Raw genomic sequence first — 24323 nt, 5'->3', positions numbered from 1 at the left:
AAGTGGGACACAATCATGAAGTGGAACGACATTTATTGGATATTTCAAACTTTTTTAACAAATCAAAAACTGAAAAATTGGGCGTGCAAAATTATTCAGCCCCCTTAAGTTAATACTTTGTAGCGCCACCTTTTGCTGCGATTACAGCTGTAAGTCGCTTGGGGTATGTCTCTATCAGTTTTGCACATCGAGAGACTGAATTTTTCTCCCATTCCTCCTTGCAAAATAGCTCGAGCTCAGTGAGGTTGGATGGAGAGCATTTGTGAACAGCAGTTTTCAGTTCTTTCCACAGATTCTCGATTGGATTCAGGTCTGGACTTTGACTTGGCCATTCTAACACCTGGATATGTTTATTTTTGAACCATTCCATTGTAGATTTTGCTTTATGTTTTGGATCATTGTCTTGTTGGAAGACAAATCTCCGTCCCAGTCTCAGGTCATTTGCAGACTCCATCAGGTTTTCTTCCAGAATGGTCCTGTATTTGGCTCCATCCATCTTCCCATCAATTTTAACCATCTTCCCTGTCCCTGCTTAAGAAAAGCAGGCCCAACCCATGATGCTGCCACCACCATGTTTGACAGTGGGGATGGTGTGTTCAGGGTGATGAGCTGTGTTGCTATTACGCCAAACATAACGTTTTGCATTGTTGCCAAAAAGTTCAATTTTGGTTTCATCTGACCAGAGCTGTCATGTTTTGTCATTTATTATCATGTCTTGTCCCTGTGCTTCCCCTTCTATTCGTTTCCCTCTGCTGGTCTTATTAGGTTCTTTCCCTCTTTCTATCCCTCTCTCTCCCCCTCCCTCTCTCACTCTCTCGCTCTCTCTTCTCTCTATCGTTCCGTTCCTGCTCCCAGCTGTTCCTATTCCCCTAATCAATCATTTAGTCTTCCCACACCTGTTCCCGATCCTTTTCCCTGATTAGAGTCCCTATTTCTCTCCTTGTTTTCCGTACCTGCCCTGTCGGATCCTTGTCTATATTCACCGTGCTGTGTCTATGTTTTGCCCTGTCGTGTCGTGTTTCCCTCAGATGCTGCGTGGTGAGCAGGTGTCTGAGTCTGCTAGGTTCAAGTGCCTTCCCGAGGCAACCTGCAGTTCTTGATCAAGTCTCCAGTCTGTTCTCGTCTTTACGAGTAGTATTATGCCTTTTGTTTTGTTAAGTATCTTACTGGATTAAAAACTCTGTTTTCGCCAAGTCGCTTTTGGGTCCTCATTCACCTGCATAACAAGAGCACCTTCTTCCACATGTTTGGTGTGTCTCCCAGGTGGCTTGTGGCAAACTTAAACGATACTTTTTATGGATATCTTTAAGAAATGGCTTTCTTCTTGCCACTCTTCCATAAAGGCCAGATTTGTGCAATATACGACTGATTGTTGTCCTATGGACAGAGTCTCCCACCTCAGCTGTAGATCTCTGCAGTTCATCCGAGAGTGATCATGGGCCTCTTGGCCTCATCTCTGATCAGTCTTCTCCTTGTATGAGCTGAAAGTTTAGAGGGACGGCCAGGTCTTGGTAGATTTGCAGTGGTCTGATACTCCTTCCATTTCAATATTATCGCTTGCACAGTGCTCCTTGGGATGTTTAAAGCTTGGGAAATATTTTTGTATCCAAATACGGCTTTAAACTTCTTCACAACAGTATCTCGGACCTGCCTGGTGTGTTCCTTGTTCTTCATGATGCTCTCTGCGCTTTTAACAGACCTCTGAGACTATCACAGTGCAGGTGCATTTGTTCGGAGACTTGATTACACACAGGTGGATTGTATTTATCATCATTAGTCATTTAGGTCAACATTGGATCATTCAGAGATCCTCACTGAACTTCTGGAGAGAGTTTGCTGCACTGAAAGTAAAGGGGCTGAATAATTTTGCACGCCCAATTTTTCCGTTTTTGATTTGTTAAAAAAGTTTTAAATATCCAATAAATGTCGTTCCACTTCATGATTGTGTCCCACTTGTTGTTGATTCTTCACATAAAAATACAGTTTTATATCTTTATGTTTGAAGCCTGAAATGTGGCAAAAGGTCGCAAAGTTCAAGGGAGCCGAATACTTTCGCAAGGCACTGTACACTCATCGTTACTATGTAGAGAGCTTGAAAGCACTTGGAAAAACCCTATATAAAAAAGCACTATATAAATCCAATCCTCTGACTTCAAATATATGTATAACACAAGAGAACAATATCTAAGGTATCATGTGAAAATCTATTCAACTGAATTACTTATTTGCAGTGCAAATAGATGGGAATCTAAGTGGGAATCAGCAGGTAATATTCAGATAACACAAGGAACTCTATTCAATCTGTAAAGCGTTACAGATAGCATGCTAGAAATGTAAAGGTAATTTCCTATTGAGCCGACATCTGCAGAGTTTACCGTGAATCCAGTTTCCTCCAACACAGGAATATTACATTTTTATCATGCTGCAACACGATACGGATTGAATAGAGCCCAAGGTAAACATGCTGCTATACAATCAACCTACAAATCTGGACCACAGAATCAACACAATCAATGTGTGAGGTTGAACGGTCCACGTCCATCTCCACTGACAGATAAACAGGAAGCTTTATGTTACTCTCAGATCCAGCAGAGAGAGAATGGGTTTCTGTCATGTTAACAAGGTCAGACACATTTACTGATTGGCTCAGCTAATTTACTATGATTTACTCTCTTCTGTTTCCCTCTGACAGCTGCCAGACATCTGCTTCTGAGACAGACACGCTGCCTTATTCTTTACCTTCCTCAACCTCCTTCCCCTCCCTCCCCTCCTCAAGCCCATCCACTATCTAATCTATCCATCTACCTCCCTCTTTCCCTCCAAACCTCATCCTCTACCTCCCTCTTTCTATCTAAACCTCATCCTCTACCTCCCTCTTTCTATCCAAACCTCATGCTATACCTCCCTCTTTCTCTCCAAACTTTGTCCACTACCTCTCTCTTTCTCTCCAAACCTTATCCTCTACCTCCCCCCTCTTCCTTTCAAAATCCAAAATGCTGGTCAATGTTTCATTTGGGATTCGTAGGAAGCACCAAATATCTGCAAAGGAAGCATAATATCATAAAAAAATGTCTGTGGAGATGTTTTCCAGTGTCATCCTCTTATTGATGATTCTAACACACATCAGGTCCTCCACCACTGCTCCATGCAAGCCACTGCTAGGCCTAACTGACTATCTGTCCTGATACAAGCTAAGACAAACTCTCTCTCTCTCTCTCTCTCTCTCTCTCTCTCTCTCTCTCTCTCTCTCTCTCTCTCTCTCTCTCTCACACACACACACACACACACACACACACACACACACACACACACACACACACACACACACACACACACACACACACACACACACACACACACACACACACACACACACACACACACACACACACACACACACACACACACACACACACACACACACACACACACACACACACACACACACACACACTATAGGGAGTGTTTAACTGAGCTTTGCTGAGTATAGCATAATTTCATTATGGCAGCAGACAATATGTTGTTAAATGTTTTATATGACAGCTCTTACATTTCCCAAGGTAATAAACACTGTGTTCAATTCTAGTTGACTAAAGACTTATTAATGAGATGTTAAAAAAAGAATGAATAAGATATTAAAAAGCAGTTAACCAGTTAATGCATCTGTTACTTTTACAATTTCCACATTTTAAAATGTAACTGTCAAAGATACTGTATTATATAAGAGGCACCCTTCATAGACGATATGGCTGGGCTACAGTCAGGCAGCTATAGTCACTGCAGGTCCAGTAATGAAAAATATTGAGATGGCTTCATTCGAATTCCCCACACGTTCCCTTATCTTATGAGGCGGCCATATTTCATGCCTTGTCCAGTCACAGAGTACTTACAGAACACTCTCTCCACCCCCACCCCTGTCGGCTGGCTCTCCCTCGTGTGCCTGCAAATGATCTCGCCTGGAAAACTTAAAATGACTGTACACGTATTCATCAAATAAAGACCCTGCCTGGTACAGAACCACAAACACATTACCGTGCTGTCTGAAATCAAAATGAACGAGGGAATGAGAATTTCAAGGAGGTGCTTTAAATTCCTCAGGGATGCGTTCCATGCCCTGATCGAAACTTCAGCTAAAGGTAACTGCCTTCGTCATTCATTCAGTGGGCAGCAGCTATGTGGTTGACTCATGCACCCAGACCAAACAAATGTTCAGTTAGACTGGCATTTCCTAACCTTACAGACAAACCGACACATGGTCTGTTCTGACAATAGACGGAATCATTGTTCTGGTCCAACACTTAAACAGAGAATAGCTCTTTGTTTCTGTGTGTGTGTTTGCGTGCATGTTGGCATGCTCACAGTGACCCGTTGTTTTGCAACGGCTGCCATTTTCTCTTCTTCCTCTGGTTAATCTCAGTCTTTGCTCCAGCTAATACCACACACAGTATCCACCACAACAACACCATTTACACATCAATATGTGGTCTGTGGTGTATGTTTAATCTGTGAGATATTAGCCTATGGAATAAGAATGAGTCCTCTTTACATCGTCGTAAACTAAAGAAGCGTATTGTGAGGACGTTTTTGAAATAGGGTCATCTCTCTTCTAAAGCCCGTTAACATTGGGATATAAGGTAGCTGACCCTGCTGTTAACACTGGGATATAAGGTAGCTGACCCTGCTGTTAACACTGGGATATAAGGTAGCTGACCCTGCTGTTTACACTGGGATATAAGGTAGCTGACCCTGCTGTTTACACTGAGATATAAGGTAGCTGACCCTGCTGTTTACACTGAGATATAAGGTAGCTGACCCTGCTGTTAACACTGAGATGTAAGGTAGCTGACCCTGCTGTTAACACTGGGATATAAGGTAGCTGACCCTGCTGTTAACACTGGGATATAAGGTAACTGACCCTGCTGTTAACACTGGGATATAAGGTAGCTGACCCTGCTGTTTACACTGAGATATAAGGTAGCTGACCCTTCTGTTAACATGTGGATATAAGGTAGCTGACCCTGCTGTTTACACTGGGATATAAGGTAGCTGACCCTGCTGTTAACACTGGGATACAATGTAGCTGACCCTGCTGTTTACACTGAGATATAAGGTAACTGACCCTGCTGTTAACACTGGAATATACGGTAGCTGACCCTGCTGTTTACACTGGGATAAAAGGTAGCTGACCCTGCTGTTTACACTGGGATATAAGGTAGCTGACCCTGCTATTTACACTGGGATATAGGGTAGCTGATCCTGCTGTTAACACTGGGATATAAGGTAGCTGACCCTGCTGTTTACACTGGGATATAAGGTAGCTGACCCTGCTATTTACACTGGGATATAAGGTAGCTGACCCTGCTATTTACACTGGGATATAGGGTAGCTGATCCTGCTGTTAACACTGGGATATAAGGTAGCTGACCCTGCTGTTAACACTGGGATATAAGGTAGCTGACCCTGCTGTTTACACTGAGATATAAGGTAGCTGACCCTGCTGTTAACACTGGGATATAAGGTAGCTGACCCTGCTGTTTACACTGAGATATAAGGTAGCTGACCCTTCTGTTAACATGTGGATATAAGGTAGCTGACCCTGCTGTTTACACTGGGATATAAGGTAGCTGACCCTGCTGTTTACACTGAGATATAAGGTAGCTGACCCTTCTGTTAACATGTGGATATAAGGTAGCTGACCCTGCTGTTTACACTGGGATATAAGGTAGCTGACCCTGCTGTTAACACTGGGATACAATGTAGCTGACCCTGCTGTTTACACTGAGATATAAGGTAACTGACCCTGCTGTTAACACTGGAATATACGGTAGCTGACCCTGCTGTTTACACTGGGATAAAAGGTAGCTGACCCTGCTATTTACACTGGGATATAGGGTAGCTGATCCTGCTGTTAACACTGGGATATAAGGTAGCTGACCCTGCTGTTTACACTGGGATATAAGGTAGCTGACCCTGCTATTTACACTGGGATATAAGGTAGCTGACCCTGCTATTTACACTGGGATATAGGGTAGCTGATCCTGCTGTTAACACTGGGATATAAGGTAGCTGACCCTGCTGTTAACACTGGGATATAAGGTAGCTGACCCTGCTGTTTACACTGAGATATAAGGTAGCTGACCCTTCTGTTAACATGTGGATATAAGGTAGCTGAACCTGCTGTTTACACTGGGATATAAGGTATCTGACCCTGCTGTTAACACTGGGATACAATGTAGCTGACCCTGCTGTTTACACTGAGATATAAGGTAACTGACCCTGCTGTTAACACTGGAATATACGGTAGCTGACCCTGCTGTTTATACTGGGATAAAAGGTAGCTGACCCTGCTGTTTACACTGGGATATAAGGTAGCTGACCCTGCTATTTACACTGGGATATAGGGTAGCTGATCCTGCTGTTAACACTGGGATATAAGGTAGCTGACCCTGCTGTTTACACTTGGATACAAGGTAGCTGACCCTGCTGTTTACACTGATATATAAGGTAGCTGACCCTGCTGTTTACAGTGGGATATAAGGTAGCTGACCCTGCTGTTTACACTGAGATATAAGGTAGCTGACCCTGCTGTTAACACTGGGATATAAGGTAGCTGACCCTGCTGTTTACACTGGGATATAAGGTAAATGACCCTGCTGTTTACACTGGGATATAAGGTAGCTGGCCCTGCTGTTTACACTGGGATATAAGGTAGCTGACCCTGCTGTTTACACTGAGATATAAGGTAGCTGACCCTGCTGTTTACACTGAGATATAAGGTAGCTGACCCTGCTGTTTACACTGGGATATAAGGTAGCTGACCCTGCTGTTAACACTGGGATGTAAGGTAGCTGACCCTGCTGTTAACACTGGGTTATAAGGTAGCTGACCCTGCTGTTAACACTGGGATATAAGGTAGCTGACCCTGCTGTTAACACTGGGATATAAGGTAGCTGACCCTGCTGTTTACACTGGGATATAAGGTAGCGGACCCTGCTGTTAACACTGGGATACAAGGTAGCTGACCCTGCTGTTTACACTGGGATATAGGGTAGCTGACCCTGCTGTTAACACTGGGATATAAGGTAGCTGACCCGGCTGTTTACACTGGGATATAAGGTAGCTGACCCTGCTGTTTACACTGGGATATAGGGTAGCTGACCCTGCTGTTAACACTGGGATATAAGGTAGCTGACCCTGCTGTTTACACTGGGATATAAGGTAACTGACCCTGCTGTTTACACTGGGATATAAGGTAGCTGACCCTGCTGTTTACACTGGGCTATAAGGTAACTGACCCTGCTGTTAACACTGAGATATAAGGTAGCTGACCCTGCTGTTTACACTGGGATATAGGGTAGCTGACCCTGCTGTATACACTGAGATATAAGGTAGCTGACCCTGCTGTTTACACTGAGATATAAGGTAGCTGACCCTGCTGTTAACACTGGGATATAAGGTAGCTGACCCTGCTGTTAACACTGGGATATAAGGTAACTGACCCTGCTGTTTACGCTGGGATATAAGGTAGCTGACCCTGCTGTTTACACTGGAATATAAGGTAGCTGACCCTGCTGTTTACACTGGGATACAAGGTAGCTGACCCTGCTGTTTACACTGGGATACAAGGTAGCTGACCCTGCTGTTTACACTGGGATATAAGGTTGCTGACCCTGCTGTTTACACTGGGATATAGGGTAGCTGACCCTGCTGTTAACACTGGGATATAAGGTAGCTGATCCTGCTGTTTACACTGGGATATAAGGTAGCTGACCCTGCTGTTAACACTGGGATACAAGGTAGCTGACCCTGCTGTTTACACTGGGATATAGGGTAGCTGACCCTGCTGTTAACACTGGGATATAAGGTAGCTGACCCTGCTGTTTACACTGGGATATAAGGTAGCTGACCCTGCTGTTTACACTGGGATATAGGGTAGCTGACCCTGCTGTTAACACTGGGATATAAGGTAGCTGACCCTGCTGTTTACACTGGGATATAAGGTAACTGACCCTGCTGTTTACACTGGGATATAAGTTAGCTGACCCTGCTGTTTACACGGGGCTATAAGGTAACTGACCCTGCTGTTAACACTGAGATATAAGGTAGCTGACCCTGCTGTTTACACTGGGATATAGGGTAGCTGACCCTGCTGTATACACTGAGATATAAGGTAGCTGACCCTGCTGTTTACACTGAGATATAAGGTAGCTGACCCTGCTGTTTACACTGAGATATAAGGTAGCTGACCCTCCTGTTTACACTGAGATATAAGGTAGCTGACCCTGCTGTTTACACTGGGATACAGGGTAGCTGACCCTGCTGTTTACACTGGGATACAGGGTAGCTGACCCTGCTGTTTACACTGGAATATAGGGTAACTGACCCTGCAGTTTACACTGGGATATAGGGTAGCTGACCCTGCTGTTTGCATTCATGACCTTCTCACACCACTCAGGCCGTTTCAAAAAGCTGATTGTCCTCTCAACATCACCTCTCTACAGTTGATTGTCCTCCTCCAATCCTCAATACAAAACACACACAAAAATGTGTACCTGCTTCTCATCCATCAATCAGCCAAATCAAACAAAAACAAATACTATCTCCCCATGTACTGCAGAGCAGAAGCCCTATATCCCCATGTACTTCAGAGCAGAAGCCCTATATCCCCATGTACTGCAGAGCAGAAGCCCTATATCCCCATGTACTGCAGAGCAGAAGCCCTATATCCCCATGTACTGCAGAGCAGAAGCCCTATATCCCCATGTACTGCAGAGCAGAAGCCCTATCTCCTCATGTACTGCAGAGCAGAAGCCCTATATCCCCATGTACTGCAGAGCAGGAGCTCTATCTCCCCATGTACTGCAGAGCAGAAGCCCTATATCCCCATGTACTGCAGAGCAGAAGCCCTATATCCCCATGTACTGCAGAGCAGGAGCTCTATCTCCCCATGTACTGCAGAGCAGAAGCCCTATATCCCCATGTACTGTACTGCAGAGCAGAAGCCCTATATCCCCATGTACTGCAGAGCAGGAGCTCTATCTCCCCATGTACTGCAGAGCAGGAGCCTTATCTCCCCATGTACTGCAGAGCAGGAGCCCTATCTCCCCATGTACTGCAGAGCAGAAGCCCTATCTCCCCATGTGCTGCAGAGCAGGAGCCCTATCTCCCCTCTGACGGTGGCAGACAGTCACCTCTGCGGTCTCCTTGTGTAGTGTTACGGTTAGGGCCAGGGAGGCACCCAGCTGGGCTGGTCAAAACTAGCTCATTCCCTTCCTCTTGGGAACATTAACTAACAGCAGACTGCCCCGGAGTGCCTGGGAAATATGACAAATATGACGAACACAACAAAGAGCGGCCGCCGCAGAGGTCGGCAAGGGACAGGGGAAGAGAGGAGAGAGGTGGGATGGGGGAGAGAGGGGAGAGGGGTGGGAGGGGGTAGAGAGGTGAGATAGGTGAGATGGATTAGGAGAGGGGTGGGGTGAGGTGGGGAAAATAGTGAGAGAGGAGAGAAGGGAGAGAATGGGAATGAGAGGTTATGGGAGAGGCAGGAGGAGACAACCCGTTACGAAACAATAGATCTATAGAGAAAGCCTGAACCTACTGTACCAGACACTAGAGCTGGGATAAGATCTGAACCTACTGTACCAGACACTAGAGCTGGGATATGATCTGAACCTACTGTACCAGACACTAGAGCTGGGATAAGATCTGAACCTACTGTACCAGACACTAGAGCTGGGATAAGATCTGAACCTACTGTACCAGACACTAGACTGGATAAGATCTAGAGCTGGGATAAGATCTGAACCTACTGTACCAGACACTAGAGCTGGGATAAGATCTGAACCTACTGTACCAGACACTAGAGCTGGGATAAGATCTGAACCTACTGTACCAGACACTAGAGCTGGGATAAGATCTGAACCTACTGTACCAGACACTAGAGCTGGGATAAGATCTGAACCTACTGTACCAGACACTAGAGCTGGGATAAGATCTGAACCTACTGTACCAGACACTAGAGCTGGGCGATATGGAGAAAAATACATTAAAGAGATAAATTGACTTAATCAACCTCATAATGATAAATAGGTTATAACAATGTCCACCAGTTTTTTATATTACCCTTCAAACTACTACTGCTAGTTTGAATATGAAGCAGCTATCAATTGTCCCAACAATCACCCATATTAGCAAACTTCATTTTAAACTTCACATTTCTCTAGTATAGCCTACTTATCATAATGAACGATATTAGCTAAATGTCCACAATAAGTGGTCGGTTTGGTCGGTGTCGATCATTTTCAGTTTATTGTTCCAGCTCTACGAGACGGGTCGGGAGCCTGTTTTGAATTAAAAGCATGACCTTCCAGTTTTTAATGGACTGAGACGATAAAACTGTGTCGAGATGCACAGGCACGCCAAACCTGCAGCAGAAGCTTTTTAATGTTGTGATATTTGATGGAATTGAATGGCAAGGGGCATATTGAAGCACCCAATCCCCATCCCTGCAAGGAACATGCAGATACAATTACAGATGGTTTACTGATGCTGTGGTAATAGATCATCAAAGTGTTTTGTCTTAATCAATATTGATTTGTTTTATTATCCCCGTAATCATTTTTTGTCTCTGGAATGTGTTTGTACTGTAATACAGCCTATTCAGAGTCCTATCCCACAATGTTCCAATTCCGTGAACACATTCATGGCTTATATTTGACTGATTTATGGCAATTTTCCCCACCTAATTTATCTGTGATCCAAATGGATGCCATCTGGGACACATTGAATTATGTGGGGAAAATTGCCATGAATCAGTCAAATAAGCCCCAAAATGTAATTTCTCAGTTGTCCAGCGACAGCAGCCCCGGTAGCCAAGATGTGGCAGCATTAGAGGCTATTAAATATTTGAGGAGTCATAAAGACAAAGACATTAAAAAGCAATTAGTGGGCCCCCGGGCCAAGAAACACATTCTGACAAGACCCTCACTCACAATATCTAATAGTAATAGCTATGTCTGAATGACATCATATTATTCCCTAGTGGACTCATTGAATTACATACAGGATCTCTGCTATTCTTCTTCTCTTCCTCTTCTTCTGTCAAATCCCTCATGATTATCTTTACATTTGGTTAACTATTAACATGAATAGGTGTTAATACATGTAATAAGCATGTTCTAACCTACTATTTAGTACATGTTACTAGTAGCAAGCAAAAGAGAGAGATGTGCATAATCCACTATGAAAAAGACTTCAGACAGAGAGAAGAATAACTCATTATGAGTCTAAATCCAGTCAAGACAAATATGCATTGATCTGATTGGCCAGGCAGGAAATTGAAGCATGTTACCTACAATTGTCCCGAAATTGATATTCTCCATATTCCCATGAAGCTTTAGCTCAGTGAACCAACATCTGCATCATTATCATATTACGGCTATACGAAGAACACACACACACAGATTAGATCAAATCAAAATCTCTCAGGCAAATCAAATATGTGTGTGCACGCGCATGCATGCATGCCGGCGAGAGAAAGAGAAAGAGAGAAAGAGAGAGAGAGAGGAGAAAGATCCAATCCCAGGCAGTGATATGACAATAAAGCAAATGTATTGCATACAGACAGAGTGTCATTCATTACTCATTCACTATGAATTCTGATCAGGCAGTTCTAGGTGCAGTATGTGCAAGCCAGAATAAAGTAAGTAGCCTTGGCTCACAACAGCAGGAGCCAATCTCTTGTTTCTATAGTGTGATGTACAAGCAACCCCTGGACAGGATACTAGTCTATCACAGGGCCTTACCCCCAATCTATCTCCTTAACGCTGAGTGCCAAGCAGAAACACATAGGGTCCCATAATTGTTTCTTTTTTACTGTCTTTTATATGACTTGCCTGGGGATTGAACCCCCAACCTTCCAATCTTAGGGCAGACAGTCTAACAACAACTGAGTTGTCTACAAGCCAGAAAAACCCGGGCATAATCTACCAGAACCCCCACTGCCTTCACTGCAGCATCATAAATTACCCAGCCTCAGATTGACAAAGGTAGAGCAACAATATCACCACAGAGACTCGCTTCATTGGCTTCTGAATAAGATACAGTAATGGTGTTGAATGCAGCCCAGAGTCAACACAATACTAATGTGTATCTAGCCTATTGTCAGGCACCTGAGCTCCCTATTGGAGCACCATGTAATGGTAAACGGCCCAAGCACATTCATGTTGACGAGACCAGATGACTTGGTTAATAACGTGGCTCACTGAAGAAGGGATACGATGGCGATGTCCGTGCTTCAGTCCAGACCAGCGAGGTTTCAACCAATCATATGCCTCGTAACTCAACACAGAGGAATCCTTCGACCATACAACTGACTGGGAAGATGCTTTCTGTGGTCACAGCAACTTGCAGCACTAGACTTACTACTGTTGCAGTCTGCGTCATACCCTGTTACTGGCAGGCCTGCTCACACCATATGTCTTGTCATCACTGACCAATGTAATGTTCTAAAAACAGAGATAGTTGATGAGGTCTATGAAAACCAACAAATATTCTTTACAAAAGCTTTGATGATATATGTGCTGTATGATTTGGAGAAGGTCCAACAACAAGAAGACAAACAATATTTACCAAAGATAACTCACCCTAATCACATTTGGGCATCTCTACTCGAAAGTAAACATTTAGTAGATGTACTACTGTACCTGCAGTGGATTAAATGTTTTGATGCATTGTCATTTCAGTATAGAAGATTAAAGGTACAATCTCTCTTACTCGTCTCTATCTCTCTATTTCTCTCTCTCCCTCTCTCTCTCTCTTTATCTCTCTCTTTCTCTCTCTCTTTCTCTCACTAATCCTTTCATTCGCCATTATCTTCTCTTTTCCATAATTCTGAGGAACATCAGCCCCTCTTCTGATTGGTGGGTGGTGGGAAGAGAGGATCATGGGAAAAACCCCAGTAGCACCAGAGAAGAAGAGCTCAGATGGTAACAGCCCGCAGAGTGACACTCCAGCATCTCTCACTATTATTACCAGTGAATAATTGTTAGCGACATGCTCTGTGGGGGTCCATGGGTTAGGTTTCTGGCTATATAAACACAATTTGATTGATTGAATAGCTGAATAGTGCAATGCAGCTCAGTAAAGTACATTGAAAACCAACAACCATGTTGATGACTGACATTTGCAGGAAATATAACTATATGACTGTCAGTCAAATGGAATCATTAGTTGGAGCCAACATAACATTATACAACTATCTCAAAGACTGCAGCGCAAGGTGACATCATAGCTTCTCTGTTTCATCTTCACTATAAAGACGAGGGGGCTTTGGGTATAGAAGAATTCTACAACATCTTCTACCAAAATTGTACAACTCCTTTGTCCCAGGGCTGATGCAGACTTGCTATCGAGAGATTCTCCCATCGATGTGTCCCAGCCATGTGTCATAGGCAGTGACGGAGGGAACGCGCCAAAGTCCTCAATCTTCGGACATCGCCATAGCTTCCTCTGCTCTACAGCAGCAGCCATTTTGTCTTATTGTTTACTACCTGATTGTCTCAGGGAAAATGAGACTAACTCCCTTGTGGTAAAGAGTAGATGCCAAATCCTCTCCCCTCCTCCTCCTGTTCCACTACTGTCATCAGGTCAAAGGCAAGGTTAACTCTCTTGGTGAAACTGATGCTACTGGAGTAGGCCTTTGTTATGTAGTGAAACAGAATACGCTGTACCTGATAGAAGCCTATACATACTCTGAAAAGCTTAAACATAGTGTTGGATTGAATCTTATCATGCCACTTTCTTTAATGTTTCCCCATATGTGTTAGATCTTATAGGTTTCTGAATTGATAATAGCCTACACAAAAATGGCCAGATTATGATATCAATACAGTCAATCCCCACACATATTTTGCAAACGGCATCATATTCCCTACAAAGTGCACTACTTTTGACGTGAGCCCTATGGGCCCAGGCCAAAAGCAGTGCACTAAATATGGAATAGGGTGCCCTTTGGGATGCAAAATACAGTACTTCCTGACTGAAAACCCAATCTACAGTCCTTTTCCAGGGCCATGAACCTAGAATAGCGTCCACTAGTCTACGTTGGTCAGAACAGCACATTACTCAACATCAATACAGACCTCATTATAGAGATACCATCACACACAGTCCCCCTGACATCGAGCAAAATGCACGATTCTTCAGCTTCCTCAAGGCATACAGTACATCACAAATGCATGTCGAATTACAGTAGAATCCCATCGTTCTTTTAGTTGACAAGCATCATTATCAATCAGTAACAGTGAGGAATTTATTCGTTGGTATGTTTGGCAAAAAAAGGTGAAATTATGAATCCAAGGCTGCAATCATATAGATTGTGATATAAGTTAAATGTTCTGAAATCGATTCACTCCCAATGGACTTCTTGGCCAAATGTCCATTTCATTATAGCTTTTTTAGGGGGACATTTGGTAATTGTCGGCAGTCATTTACTGATATCTGGAGAGTATATGCTCAGAAAAAAATAGGGATAGCCGCATGCACCAATACGCACAATGCACAGTTCAGCAAATCTATAGATTTCAGCTCGGTATACCAGACACACACATAGAGAGAGAGCGAGAGAGAGAGAGAGCAGCTATATAAACGAACAATAGGCTGTTCCGAAAAACAATCAACCGCTACCGCTGGGTGATGGTACATGAGTCACCATTTACTCGTGGAAAAAGCCCTATAGTGCCGCCCACGCTCTGCAGTCAAACCGATGGAAGCCGCATGATGCGATATGGTAGGCTATAGCAGCCATGTCAACCGAAAGCATGCGTTTCATTTTCTTTTATTTGTCAGCTCAACATGGGCCCTCTCAACACTCCATTCAATGCTGGATTCCTTTCATATCTAACGGCCTGTTACTAGCTTCTCCATTTTGATATTATCTCTCTATCTCTGTCTCTTTCTTTCTGTCCCTGTCTCTCTGTCTCTCTCTCTGATGTTATGGCACAAGAGACTGAAAACTCTCAGGTAGAGCAATGGGGAGATGCGACGGTGGTCCAACATCACGTGGTGCTGAAATCTAAAAACAGCATTTCCAGGTGCGACCTGCGAAGAGCACGTAGAGGAGCACGTGACCTACATAACTAATTTGCCGCAAACCTTAAAGGTCTGGTCAGCAATCAACCAACGTTCCATTGAGCCATGATGGAGAGAAGACCATTGAAATGTACATACATCATAACAGATTTGGTGTCAATTTCACCACATGCTTCGTGCTTGACAAGTCGATGATCTAAGGATCTCATCTGTGGTTTGATGTAGTCGAGGTTCAGTGCATATAAGTATAGGATGGCGTGGATGGATGGGGGCTATAGGATGTCATAGTGCGGGTTTCACCGTCCTCCCCCGCTCTTCTCGCCTCGAGCCCCCGCCCATCCCCTAGCACCGGGAAGACACAGACGTAATTACCGATGCTTCGTCACCTAAATGGCATGGCAGGGATGTGGCCATTTTGACGCAACAAACTGAGTAGGCTACAGCCAGCGAGCACGGACGGGCGTACATATATAGTGGCATATTCATGAAGAATGTCGGTCGTGTCTCCCCTGCCCCCCCCCCCTCCTCCCGACACACTCTGGCGCAGTTTACTATAATGACATTCCCTAAATCAATTGAGGACCCCTTCTTTCACCCCTTTGGGATGTTTCTCCCCAACTGCATTTTTAACGCACATTAGGCTCCAAATCTGCACTAAATCACCCCTACTTTTGATTTGATAGACTTACTATCATTCACGATTCCCCTGCGGCATCAGCAGTGGGCTGTTGCCTACCCACATTTGAGAAGCGGTCGTAAAAGACCATCCTCTTAAGCATCACTCGCGGGAGTGATAAACCAGCTCTGCGCAAAATCCCCAAAAGCTTCTAAATATACACACGTTTCAAAGCATGCTGGTGCAAAACACAACAAGTCATATCTAATACGGTTTGAATATCTAATAAAGCCGTGTCTTTGTTTAATGTATTGTGCGTGTTCGTCTGCATATTTTCTGAGCGAGTTTGAGAGCAAGAGAGACAACAGCGCAGCCGAGCCCCAGCTGTCATTGTCCAAGGTGCTGAAACGCAGAAAACGCCCACACCTTACGCATTAGCACATACAGCATCCTTCAATTTCAGAAAATCGACTGCTCGTGGAGATTTACACGCACAGCACAAGGTTCATGTAATTAGAAAGAGGCAAACGCCGGCATGGCTTTCTCTAATAACAATACACATAGCCTATCATTGATATATATTTCAAAATCAGGCATGCGAATTAAACAAAAAGGCAACGAATAAACCTTTATTAATCAAGTGGATCGTCATGCAGGGTTTATCAAAACATATCCTCCGATGCTCTCAATCGAAAACGGCTTCACAATTCAAAACCGAGTACTTCAATTGTACTGAAAATATTTTGGTAAAAACCCCCGAAAATAAAACATTTGCGTTATAATAGAAAATATACATCTAAAGTGTTCTCTTACCTGTACCGTGGTCGGTGGCTTGCAGTCAGCAGGAGGAATTGTCTGCGTATTTCAACAACTAACAGATATCACTCCCGTTCTGTGTGGACTGGATTGCTGCAAAGGCACTGCGCGTGGTTGATACCTCCTCAGTTCTTCAATGGAACGCAGCAGCTCTGCCCTAGTCAAAGATGGCAGTCGCTTTTGACGTCAGCAGCTTTTAATAGATAGGCCTATCTGTCAAAAAGAGAGGCACTTCTGTAAGCTTGGTAGTGGGCAGCTGCATGCGCACCGGTAACTGCTCAACGGAAATCGCCATGTATTTTTTTGGGCAAACAACAACCTGTGAATGTGTTTACATGTGTCGTGTCATGGTATCACATTTCAGCCATCGATTATAAACAGTTTCTCCCCTAAAACAGATATTTATGTAGAATTATTTTTGTCGCTTTATGATGAGAAATAGGTAGCATAATAGAATAGATAGGCCTACACATGCTCGGTATGACGATATTATTGAGGATCTACTACTAACGTGTGATTTAGTCCTATTGAAACAAACAGCACCCGCACAACAACATAACCATATTGGATGCTCTGAAACAGAATTGTGAATAGTCTATAGCGTTATACTAATGGGTGGTCGTTACATTCTCTTACAGCAATGACGCATTTCTTTTTTATCTCTTGACATTTTACAGTCATTATTTTCCTGACTCACCCACATTTTAACCTAACAATGCACACTGCATTTCAGTTACTGTGAATCCCAAACAAAACAGAAAGAAAACAAAGTAAAGGTTTGAATCCCTATTCTAACTTCTGTAAGTTAGGGGAGGACGGGTTGGTTGTCCCATGGGTTGGTTGTCACAGTGCTAATTACTCCCAATCTAAATGGAGTTGTGTAATCATTTTAAAGTTAAAATGTGTGAATTAGTTTAAAACTTCTTCAGGATTGGTGGGTCCCCTGTTGGACGTTGAGCTAACGTAGGCTAATGTGATTAGCATGAGGTTGTAAGTTACACAAACATTTCTCAGTACATAGACATATCTGATATTGGCAGAAAGCTTAAATTCTTGTTAATCTAGCTGCACTGTCCAATTTACAGTAGCTATTACAGTGAAAGAAAAACAAACTATTGTTTGAGGAGAGTGCACAGTTTTGAACATAAAAAGTTATGAATAAAGCAATTTAGCACATTTGGGCAGTCATGACACAACATTTTGAACAGAAATGCAATGGTTCATTGGATCAGTCTAAAACATTGCACATACACTGCTGCCATCTAGTGGCCAAAATCTAAATTGCAGCTGGGCTGGAATAATATATGATGGCCTTTCTCTTGCATTTCAAAGATGATGGTACAAAAAATATAATAGAATGGTTGGTTTTGTCTTCGTATTAACTTTTACCAGATCTATTGTGTTATATTCTCCTACATTCCTTTCACATTTCCACAAACTCCAAAGTGTTTCCTTTCAAATGGTACCGAGAATATGCATATCCTTGCTTCAGGGCCTGAGTTACAGGCAGTTAGATTTGATATATCATTGTAGGCAAAAGTTGAAAAAAAGGGGTGGATCCTCTTAAGGCCACTGAGACGCTAGCGTCTCACCCTAGCCACTAGCCCAGGGAAATGCGTAGCGCCAAATCATATAGTACTCGTTAAAACTCAAACATTCATTAAATCACACATGCAGGGTACTCAATTAAAGCTACACTCGTTGTGAATCGAGCCAATATGTCAGATTTTTAAAATGCTTTTCGGCGAAAGCATGAGAAGCTATTATCTGATAGCTGGTTGGTTGTCACATGGAATGTGGGGTTGGTTGTCACATGGAATATGGGGTTGGTTGTCACATGGAATGTGGGGTTGGTTGTCACATGGAATGTGGGGTTGGTTGTCACATGGAATATGGGGTTGGTTGTCACATGGAATGTGGGGTTGGTTGTCACATGGAATGTGGGGTTGGTTGTCACTTTCAACATTGCCAATGCCTGTTTACAATAAATCCCAAGATCTTACAGTATGTGCTAGGAAGAGATCCCTTCATTGCTTCTCTCTTATACCATTTTTTTCTGTCACACACCCACACATTCATACACAAACACATTTACTCAACATGTTGTTCTCAAGACACAAAATGCTGAATTTTTTTAGTAAATATAATTTGATCAAAGAAAGGCTCTGTATGCCATGTTGCTTCATTTCCTGTTACAAAATAAGTTACATTGTGACCTCCAACCCCATTCTGTGTGACATCCAACCCCATTCTGTGTGACATCCAACCCCATACTGTGTGACATCCAACCCCATTCTGTGTGACATCCAACCCCATTCTGTGTGACATCCAACCCCATACTGTGTGACATCCAACCCCATACTGTGTGACATCCAACCCCATACTGTGTGACATCCAACCCCATACTGTGTGACATCCAACCCCATTCTGTGTGACATCAACCCCATACTGTGTGACATCCAACCCCATACTGTGTGACATACAACCCCATTCTGTGTGACATCCAACCCCATTCTGTGTGATATCCAACGCCATACTGTGTGACATCCAACCCCATACTGTGTGACATCCAACCCCATTAAGTGTGACATCCAACCCCATTCTGTGTGACATTCAACCCCATACTGTGTGACATCCAACCCCATTCTGTGTGACATCCAACCCCATACTGTGTGACATCCAACCCCATACTGTGTGACATCCAACCCCATTCTGTGTGACATCCAACCCCATACTGTGTGACATCCAACCCCATACTGTGTGACATCCAACCCCATTCTGTGTGACATCCAACCCCATACTGTGTGACATCCAACCCCATACTGTGTGACATCCAACCCCAAACTGTGTGACATCCAACCCCATTCTGTGTGACATCCAACCCCATACTGTGTGACATCCAACCCCATTCCGTGTGACATCCAACCCCATACTGTGTGACATCCAACCCCATTCTGTGTGACATCCAACCCCATTCTGTGTGACATCCAACCCCATTCTGTGTGATATCCAACCCCATACTGTGTGACATCCAACCCCATACTGTGTGATATCCAAACCCATACTGTGTGACATCCAACCCCATTCTGTGTGACATCCAACCCCATACTGTGTGATATCCAACCCCATACTGTGTGACATCCAACCCCATTCTGTGTGACATCCAACCCCATTCTGTGTGATATCCAACCCCATACTGTGTGACATCCAACCCCATTCTGTGTGACATCCAACCCCATTCTGTGTGATATCCAACCCCATACTGTGTGACATCCAACCCCATACTGTGTGATATCCAACCCCATACTGTGTGACATCCAAACCCATACTGTGTGACATCCAACCCCATTCCGTGTGACATCCAACCCCATACTGTGTGACATCCAACCCCATACTGTGTGACATCCAACCCCATACTGTGTGACATCCAACCCCAAACTGTGTGACATCCAACCCCATTCTGTGTGACATCCAACACCATTTTGTGTGATATCCAACCCCATACTGTGTGACATCCAACCCCATACTGTGTGACATCCAACCCCAAACTGTGTGACATCCAACCCCATTCTGTGTGACATCCAACCCCATTTTGTGTGATATCCAACCCCATTCCGTGTGACATCCAACCCCATACTGTGTGACATCCAACCCCATTCTGTGTGACATCCAACCCCATTCTGTGTGATATCCAACCCCATACTGTGTGACATCCAACCCCATACTGTGTGACATCCAACCCAATACTGTGTGACATCCAACCCCAAACTGTGTGACATCCAACCCCATTCTTTGTGACATCCAACCCCATTCTGTGTGAAATCCAACCCCATTCTGTGTGACATCCAACCCCATTCTGTGTGACATCCAACCCCATACTGTGTGACATCCAACCCCACACTGTGTGACATCCAACCCCATACTGTGTGACATCCAACCCCATACTGTGTGACATCCAACCCCATTCTGTGTGACATCCAACCCCATACTGTGTGACATCCAACCCCACACTGTGTGACATCCAACCCCATTTCGTGTGACATCCAACCCCATACTGTGTGACATCCAACCCCATACTGTGTGACATCCAACCCCATACTGTGTGACATCCAACCCCATTCTGTGTGACATCCAACCCCATACTGTGTGACATCCAACCCTGCGATGGGGCTGGTGGGACTGGTGGATAGAGTGTGTTTGATGGCTTATTACTCCATATTGGAATACGATATGATGATATAAAAGGTCTCCATTTTAACCTTTCTCCTAATATTGAAAAGTGTCGTGTAAGATATACAGGTCCTGAGAAATAAACATAAGAGTAAAAAGTGTGACAACAAACCCCGGTCTCCCCTACTCATGCGGAATACTTTTTTCAGGAGAAAGCAATGATAGAGCCAGTTCTAGTGGGACCAGTGCTAACAGTAGAATTAGCAGAGGTAATGAAGCACAAACGCACGCACGCACGCACGCACGCACGCACGCACGCACGCACGCACGCACGCACACACACACACACACACACACACACACACACACACACACACACACACACACACACACACACACACACACACACACACACACACACACACACACACACACACACACACACACACACACACACACACACACACACACACACACACACACACACGTACACACACACACACGTACACACACACACACGTACACACACACACACACACACACACACACACACACACACACACACACACACACACACACACACACACACACACACACACACACACACACACACACACACACACACACACACACACACACACACACACACACACACACACACACACACACACATGCTTCCACGCACAAGTATATACTATTTATTCAACTGCACAACCAGAAGACACTACCCACTTTACATTTGTAAACACAGTCCCACTTGACAGCACATTCATAATCTATTATTCTATTGTGTACATACCAGGCTCTTACTATGCATACTAGTTCTACTATTCCTTGATTTGACTCCAATAATTATATTGATTATTGTACTGTTATGTTGAGGTTGCTAAGCACACAAGCATTTCACTGCACCCTTTATACCTGCTGTAAACTGTGTACATGACTAATACAATTAGATTAGATTTGATTGGAAAGTACAAGCCAATTCTCGCTGGCTTGTTCGGGGGAAATTGCAAGCCTGACCTCTTACAGCCTATCTTTTGGTGGCTTAGCTTTCACTAGAAACCATGATTGCTTCTTCCAACCTATGTCTTCAGCCTATGCCAGCAACACCTAACCCTTGTCTTACAGTACATGTATTCAAGACAAGGAAATTCACAGTCATGTATGAGGGATTTATCAATATAATCATAAACACATGGATGATAAACACAGGCTTTAATTTCAGATCAATCAAAGGAAATGAACACCGGGAAATTAGTAGTTGATATTTCCTAAGGAGCAGTGTAGACTTCTCCAGGCAGCGTGGGAATGTTCCCCTCTCCTCTCTACCTCTGTTTGGCAGTCGTATACATGTATCTTCTATGGCTCTGAAGCCTTCCTGTCTCCTAAATTAATGATAATGATAAAACTGAATGAAAAATCCATTTAGAGAAGAGAAGGAGAGAAAGAAATAGATGGGGAAAGAGAGATGGTGAGGGAGAGAGCGAGAGAGCGAGAGAGGGGGAGAGAGCGAGAGAGAGGGTGGGGGAGAGAGGGGGGAGGAGAGAACGAGAGAGGGGGAAAGAAGATTATTGCAGGCCATTCCATTCATGAAACCAATTGATAGTAACTGCATGTATTTATAGATAGCCAGCTATTTTGCAGTTCCATACTACCAGTACCATGAAATGTTGTATATTTGTAATACAGAACATAGTAGATATAAAGAGTTTATTCCAAAACACATGTATTGTTTAAAGAAATTATGAAAAGATTGGTATGTTTTTTCACTATCTAATCATGGTATGGGGTTATTCACTATCTAATCATGGTATGGGGTTATTCACTATCTAATCATGGCATGAGGTTATCCACTATCTAATCATGGGGTTGTTCACTATCTAATCATGGCATGAGGTTATTCACTATGTAACGGTTCTCTAGGTGTGGTGAAGAGGAGCCTATACTTGTCAACTAACACAGCGACAGGAACAAAAACACTAAGGAAAATCACCCACGACAAACTCAAAGAATATGGCTGCCTAAATATGGTTCCCAATCAGAGACAACAATAAACACCTGCCTCTGATTGAGAACAACTCCAGACAGCCATAGACTTTGCTAGATAACCCACTAAGCTACAATCCCAATACCACCACCAAAACCCCAAGACAAACACACCACAATACAAAAACCCCATTCCACACCCTGGCCTGACCCAATACATGAAGATAAATACAAAATTCTTCGACCAGGGCGTGACACACTATCTAATCATGGTATGGGGTTATTCACTATCTAATCATGGCATGAGGTTATTTACTATCTAATCATGGGGTTGTTCACTATCTAATCATGGAATGAGGTTATTCACTATCTAAACATGGGGTTATTCACTATCTAATCATGGCATGGGGTTATTCACTATCTAATCATGGCATGGGGTTATTCACTATCTAAACATGGGGTTATTCACTATCTAATCATGGCATGGGGTTATTCACTATCTAAACATGGGGTTATTCACCTTCTAATCATGGCATGGGGTTATTCACTATCTAATCATGGCATGGGGTTATTCACTATCTAATCATGGCATGGGTCATTCACTAGTTAAACTTAGCATTGGGGTTGTTCACTATCTAATCATGGCATGGGGTTATTCACTATCTAAACATGGCATGGGGTTATTCACTATCTAATCATGGCATGGGGTTATTCACTATCTAATCATGGCATGGGTCATTCACTAGTTAAACTTAGCATTGGGGTTGTTCACTATCTAATCATGGCATGGGGTTATTCACTATCTAAACATGGCATGGGGTTATTCACTATCTAAACATGGCATGGGGTTGTTCACTATCTAATCATGGCATGGGGTTATTCACTATCTAAACATGGCATGGGGTTATTCACTATCTAATCATGGCATGGGGTTATTCACTATCTAAACATGGCATGGGGTTATTCACTATCTAAACATGGCATGGGGTTGTTCACTATCTAATCATGGCATGGGGTTATTCACTATCTAATCATGGCATGGGGTCATTCACTATCTAAACATGGGGTTATTCACTATCTAAACATGGCATGAGGTTATTCACTATCTAATCATGGCATGGGGTTATTCACTATCTAATCATGGCATGGGGTTATTCACTATCTAATCATGGCATGGGGTTATTCACTATCTAAACATGGCATGAGGTTATTCACTATCTAATCATGGCATGGGGTTATTCACTATCTAATCATGGCATGGGGTTATTCACTATCTAACTATCATAAGGGAGGTTTCTGAGTCAAAGGTGAACAAGGTGATTAGCTCACTAAAGAACTCTAAAGCCAAAGATGTGTTTGGGATGGACTCTACCTTTCTTAAAAACTACAAAGGGTCACTCATTGGCCCCATTACTAAGGTCACCAACACATCTATTGGTCTCGGTGTGTTTCCAAGGGTATGGAAGTCGGCCATAATAACGGCCATCTTTAAATCAGGCGACCCTGCTGATGTGAGTAACTACAGGCCCATTAGTATACTACCTGTGGTGTCAAAGGTTGTTGAAAAGTGTGTAGCAGAACAACTGATTGCCCACCTCAACAACAGCCCCTTCACATTACACTCCATGCAGTTTGGCTT

General features: G+C 43.6%; 1 protein-coding gene across 1 annotated transcript in view; it reads right to left on the bottom strand.

Annotated features, from left to right (window-relative positions):
• The window catches only part of LOC123995316 (synaptosomal-associated protein 25-A-like), a 42118-nt gene extending 25439 nt beyond the window's left edge, over window positions 1-16679 (bottom strand). Inside the window, exon 1 of the mRNA XM_046298844.1 lies at window positions 16523-16679. The gene's annotated coding sequence lies outside the window, so the exon portion shown is untranslated. The remainder of the gene's footprint in view (window positions 1-16522) is intronic.
• Window positions 16680-24323: the final 7644 nt, after the last annotated feature.

The sequence above is a fragment of the Oncorhynchus gorbuscha genome, linkage group LG14 (genome assembly GCF_021184085.1).
Source record: "Oncorhynchus gorbuscha isolate QuinsamMale2020 ecotype Even-year linkage group LG14, OgorEven_v1.0, whole genome shotgun sequence".
In the NCBI taxonomy this organism is placed as follows: domain Eukaryota; kingdom Metazoa; phylum Chordata; class Actinopteri; order Salmoniformes; family Salmonidae; genus Oncorhynchus; species Oncorhynchus gorbuscha.
This window is presented reverse-complemented; position numbering and strand designations above follow the sequence as displayed.